We start from the raw sequence: 6161 nt of genomic DNA, 5'->3' as shown, positions 1-6161 counted from the left end.
TGTAATTAGTCCTGTTATTATATAGTATGTTATTCTTGTTAATGTTAATTTGGTCATGAGATTTGTAATTATTTTATTTTAGTCACTGTTTTGCATATGGTTTAATTATCATTTAGTCCTTCATGTTTCGGGTTAATTATTTTAGTCCTTAATTATTATTTATAGGATATTTTGTTTATGGTACTTATATTTGTTTAAAATGACCATTGGGGGCCTGATTTGTTCATAATTGTTGTAAGGTCCTCCAAATTTCTTTTAATGCTATTTTGGTCCTTATTTTTTAAAATATGTTTATTTGGTTATTTTTTTATCTGTAAATTTTATTGTTTTGTTTTAATTTGAATGTATATATTCACATTATATGTAACATTAAATAAATGTTATTGACTTATCACCAAAGATGCCATAATCAGTGCTACGGAAAAGCATATGCTATCCATCATAAGACATCCACCTCTAATTTTGTCACTATGCAAAATAATTCTATATATATATATATATATATATATATATATATATATAAAACAATGACTCATTCATAGATGTTGATCAAATTACCCTGCCACCATTGCCATTACAAAGAAATCAAATATGAACCACACTTGGACTCAGTGAATGCGACCAATGTGAAATCCTCGAAGCTTTAATATCTACCAAGAACTCAGTTAGAAGCTACACCACACTTCCTCGATCACTTTTATCTTTTGTCGTTTGATTTTATAAAACACCCAAATTCCCACATTTTTTTTGAAATAATCCAATTTTCAGTGGTTCTGCTTCTGCCACTGCCATTTTTAACTCATTAACACCCCACATCTTTTATATAGGAGTATTAGTCTTTCCCTGACATGAAAGTCTACTGAGACGTGCAACTTAACCAACTACACAAAATCCGTGCACTTCATCCCACGGGTTAGCGTTTCTGCATTTTGCTAATTGAATTTAAGGGGTAATCTTTTGGGATTTCTGGTTATTTATTATTAATTGAGATTGGGTACTGAAACTTTAATTGATTCTTTTGCGGATTCTTGGGTTCGTGTTTTAAGTTAATTATGTGATTATATTGATTGAGACCATTTACTTATTTATTTTTCTTTTTAATTATAAATGCATTTCTCTGCATGGTTTTCAATCAAGTACGCTGGGTTTTTTAGTGATAGTTAATACATTTTAATTATTTTCGTTGATGCGTGCTTTTGGGTATCAGATGAGCTTTGGAGCCGATTTTTAAGATTTAGGCTTAAGAGTGATTTTATCATTACGTTCGAATTGTGTTGCCGATTGTTATTCTCGTATTGGAAATGGAAAACGAACAAATTTCTTTAATACAAAATCAAAATGTAAAATTCGACTTATGGTTTAAGGTTTTCTTACAGGTTTGAGTACTGAGTCCATATATCGATAAGTTTAAGGAAGAAGTTATGTATCATGGGTCCTAAGGCATTAGACTATGAGACACTGAACGAAAACGTGAAGAAAGTTCAATATGCAGTCCGAGGGGAATTGTATCTTCGAGCTTCTGAGCTTCAGAAGGAAGGGAAGAAGGCATGTTTTTGCTTGCTTTCTCCTTATTTTATTTTACCATCCAGTTCAGCTTCTTGTGCTGGACAGCTAGTGAAGCAGCAGTAGCTTATATGTTGGGGATTTTAGCTTTTGTAATTAACTGAGAATGTGCAAATTCCAGTTTCCTACATATTCTTTGTTGGCGCATTTTAAAACCTAAACCAGATTGTTCATGCCTATTATTCGGAAATGATCATGTTAGTATAGTCCTTATTTACCGCACATAACTTGTTCTTGTGATTTTTTTCTTTTTAGAACCGTAAGTTATTTTGTGTATTAAAAGGATTTGGAGCGGTAGAGCGGTCTTTCCTAAAAATTTAAAATTATCTTATATTTTAGATTTTTTCATGCATTTTCTATTGAAAATCTATTTTCGTCCCTCCCCTAGAATTTTACAAGTTCAAATTCGTTCCCCACCCCTACATAAGATCTTGTGTCCTTCCCTGTATTAAGAGTTTCCTAGTTAAATGCCTGCCTTGATGAGGTGATTCTACATTCGTAGTTTGAACTTTTATCCACAGAATTCTTGTTCACGTACAAAATTAAAATGACTGCATAAACCTCTGTGCAGTATATGAAACCCTATGGTTTACTAGTCCCATTATGTGCTGGGAGACTGCATTTCCATGTATTTAATGCCTCTCAAGAAGTATGTTTTTTCAGAATTCTATGTTTTTGGTGTTTTGGGAAGTATGGCTGATGATTTTGCATGTGATTTGTGAATTGATCTGTAAAAACATGGTGCTATTAAATTTTCAATTACGAAAATCATGTGTATATGTTAATTTGTTTTGTGGCATTATTTTTGTGTCTGCAGATTATTTTCACAAATGTTGGCAACCTCATGCTCTTGGACAAAAACCACCGACTTTCCCACGCCAGATAGACGTTTAAGTTCTATGTAGTTCAGTTTTCATCTGTTGGAATTAATGTGTTTTGCTCATTCAGTTGTTAATAGCATGTATTTGAACTGATAAATCTGTTCTACTGCAGGTGGTTGCTTGTGCCAAGCTCCATTCTGCTAGATGATCCTAATGTAGGACTTATATTTCCCGCAGATGCAATCGCAAGAGCGAAACATTACCTTTCATTGACTTCTGGTGGTCTAGGTATATCGTTGAGCTATTTATATGAAAATTGTTGTTAAACCACCCGAAATACGTCCGGTTTGCGATTTGTTTTCTTCAGTCTGTGTACTTAAATAATCTACTAATCGAATTATTTATATTTAACTATTACTTTACAAGTATCCCATTATAGCTGATCTATGAACAGCTCCCAATAGTATTTTAAGGAATTTGAATATGATCTGCAGTGTAAATAACATTTGTTCCTTCACTACCTATCTAGGTGCATACAGTGATTCCAGAGGTATTCCAGGAGTAAGGAAGGAGGTAGCTGAGTTCATTGAAAGGCGTGATGGGTATCCTAGGTGATAATCTAGATGCTATCACTCACGATATCACCTTTCGTACAAAAAAAAATCACATTTTGGTTCCAAAGTTGTAATCTTAGTGATTATTTGCTTCTTTTTCCGATGGCAGCAACCCAGAACTCATATTTTCACTGATGGTGCCAGCAAAGGTGTGATGCAGATCTTGAATTGTATTATCTGCGGCCAAGGGGATGGGGTAACATATTTTCCTCATCTATTTTCTAAAAGATAATTTCATCATCTGTATCATCTCGAATTTACTATGTGGCCCAGTGCATAATGCTCTGATGGTACTACTAAAAAACTTTGCTTTGCCAGATTTTGGTTCCTGTCCCACAGTATCCACTTTACTCGGCTACAATCTCTCTCCTTGTAGTTCACTGTTCCATACTACCTGGAAGAGACTGCAAACTGGGGGTTAGATATTAACATCTTCGTGAATTAGCTGCACAGGCTCGCTTCAAGGAATAACTGTCAGTATACTTCTTCATTTTCTCGTTTACAAAAGAATTGAGAAACATGGTCTGAAATACACAAACATCAATTAGATGAAATGATGGATAAAAAGTGACCTGCTTAAGAATCATAAGCGTTATAATTTGTTTGACTAAATAATCCCATTTCGCATATGGGGACCTAAAAATCAGATTTATTTTGGCTGGCACCAAACAGTTTAACTTCCTAAATTTCCGCTTTTATGCTTATATGACCAGGTGAGAGCAATGGTGATCATTAACCCTGGGAACCCTACTGGTCAGTGTCTCAGCGAAGCTAACTTAATAGAAATATTGAACTTCTGTTACCAAGAAAACTTGGTGTTACTTGGAGATGAGGTTTATCAACAGAATATATACCAGGACGAGCGTCCCTTTATAAGTGCTAAAAAGGTATACTCTTTTATCATGCTGTTATATCAAGCTACATCTGAATGATTTTTATGGGATGCTAATTCTTTTACTTGCCTACTTTTCCGTTTACCAATGGAAGGTTTTGATGGATATGAGGCCTCCCATAAGCAAGGAAGTGCAGCTCGTTTCTTTCCACACCGTGTCCAAAGGATATTGGGGTGAATTTGGGCAGCGTGGAGGATACTTTGAGATGACCAACCTTTCTCCCCAGGTTTGCATCTTCGTTTTAATTAGCTTTAACGAATTTCGTGCGTTTCAGAGCGAGTGAAGAGTTTCTCCCAAATGTCGCTACTTCAATGATATTGTCAAATGGATAAATTCATTATGATTCTTGCTATTTATCAATGCAACTAAATTGCTTTACTTTGTTACATCTTAACAATCATAGACTTCTTCCTTGGTGGATCGAACATAATTCGGATCATTGAATGGATGCTCAGTCCTGTTTTGCTTTCCTGATCTTATATTACTGACAGTTGACTAGATCTACAAGATTGCATCAATAGCACTCAGTCCTAATGTTCCTGCTCAGATATTTGTCATCCGATTTTCTGCGCTTTTAAGTTCCGGCTGTGGTTCTCTTTAACCGTAAGATAAGTAAGCTTCCTCTTCTCTTTGCAGATGGGGTTGATGGTCAACCCACTCAAACCTGGGGACATTTCATATGAGCAATTTGTTAGGGAAAGGTATGCCCACGGAGACTGTTTAATGCACGTTTTTCCTTTTAAGTTTATACTAACAATGCAGTTTAAAACTAAAACTCGCAGCCAAGGAATCCTTGAATCATTGAGAAGAGCAAGGATAATGACTGATGGATTTAACAGCTGCAAGAACGTGGTTTGTAATTTCACTGAAGGTAAACAGTTGTTGTTATCAACCGGTCACACGAAATCATTCATTTTCCGCCATTGTTCCTTAGTGTTTTCTTCTTGGTAATCCTACAGGCGCCATGTATTCATTTCCTCAAATACGCTTGCCTCCGAAAGCTATAGAAGCAGCCAAGAAAGCTGGAAAGGTCCCAGATGTGTTCTATTGTCTCAATTTGTTGGAAGCAACAGGCATCTCCACTGTCCATGGTTCCGGATTCGGACAGAAAGACGGGTACTTCTCCATTCATTCATCACTTCCTATTTCTAATAATCATCTTCAAAACATACCCTTCTCGAGAATTTTCGTTCTGGTCACGTTCGATGATTTGCATGGACCGGTTTTGACATTTGTTTTGATAGTTTTACAAAATGCTTAAATGTTTCACTGTTTCTGATTCGGTCTTCCACTTGAGGACAACAATTTTACCTGCCGAGGAAGACATGCCAACCATCATGTCGAGTTTCAAGAAATTCAACGACTAGTTCATGGATCAATATGAAGATAACTGGAATCACTCAAGGATGTGAAGCATGTGTTGAAGTGCCCTTGATACTGGATTTATTGTAATATTAATTGGCTGTTGAATGCCACTCAAGATTACCCCCCCCCCCCCGCGCTTCTCTCTTACCTTTTTTCTCTACTGACATCCCTCATGGAATCTCTACTACTGAATTATGCTTGGGTTTTTTTCCCAAAAAAATCTAAATCATGTTTCTGCTAATACATGCTCGGGGGCAAATTTTGTGAAATTTGTAATAAACCTTTGGCCTTTTACAACATTCAAAATAAAAAAAATTAGGATAACTACGTGTTTAGGTCACCCACTTATTCCCGCAATTTCATTTTGATCTTTCAACTATTCTTTTTTAAATCATATATTATATTATATTTTAGTTCTATTTCGATCACTTACTGTTAAAAAATTAACAATGATGTTAGTGTATTATCATAAGGTAATATCACATCATTGGAAAAAAAAATTACCATGTCAGTAATTTCATTTATTTTTTAACAATGGGTGACCAAAACGAACTGAACGTAATAATATGTATGATTTTTTTTAAAAAAAAATAAATGACTAAACTGAAACTGTAAGAATAGGTGAATCACTAAATACGTAGTTTACTCAAAATTTTAATTTTAAAGTTTTCCAAAATTCTCGTCTAAAAAAATTTAGAAATTTTCGTGAGATATCTAACTTTTTTTTTAAAAAAAAAAGGAAAGGAAATCTTATGAAACTCCTCGAATTTTTTAAGAGTTTCAATGAGATCTTTAAGTTTTGAAAATTTAAATTAAACCCGACTGGCAGGATCCATGGCTGCTCATGCTGGTGTAATATATGCGTCATTGTGGGGTTGAGGGGCTATTTTGCCGGAATAATGCAT

The 6161-nt window shown here is 34.9% G+C and overlaps 1 pseudogene; it reads left to right on the top strand.

Annotated features, from left to right (window-relative positions):
• The first annotated feature begins 1428 nt into the window (after nucleotides 1–1428).
• On the top strand, nucleotides 1429–5338 carry LOC120151421 (annotated as a pseudogene).
• Nucleotides 5339–6161: the final 823 nt, after the last annotated feature.

The sequence above is a fragment of the Hibiscus syriacus genome, unplaced genomic scaffold (assembly GCF_006381635.1).
Source record: "Hibiscus syriacus cultivar Baekdansim isolate YM2019G1 unplaced genomic scaffold, ASM638163v2 tig00111057_pilon, whole genome shotgun sequence".
NCBI lineage: Eukaryota > Viridiplantae > Streptophyta > Magnoliopsida > Malvales > Malvaceae > Hibiscus > Hibiscus syriacus.
Note: the sequence above shows the minus strand (reverse complement) of the source record. Positions and strands in the feature narration are given on the sequence as shown.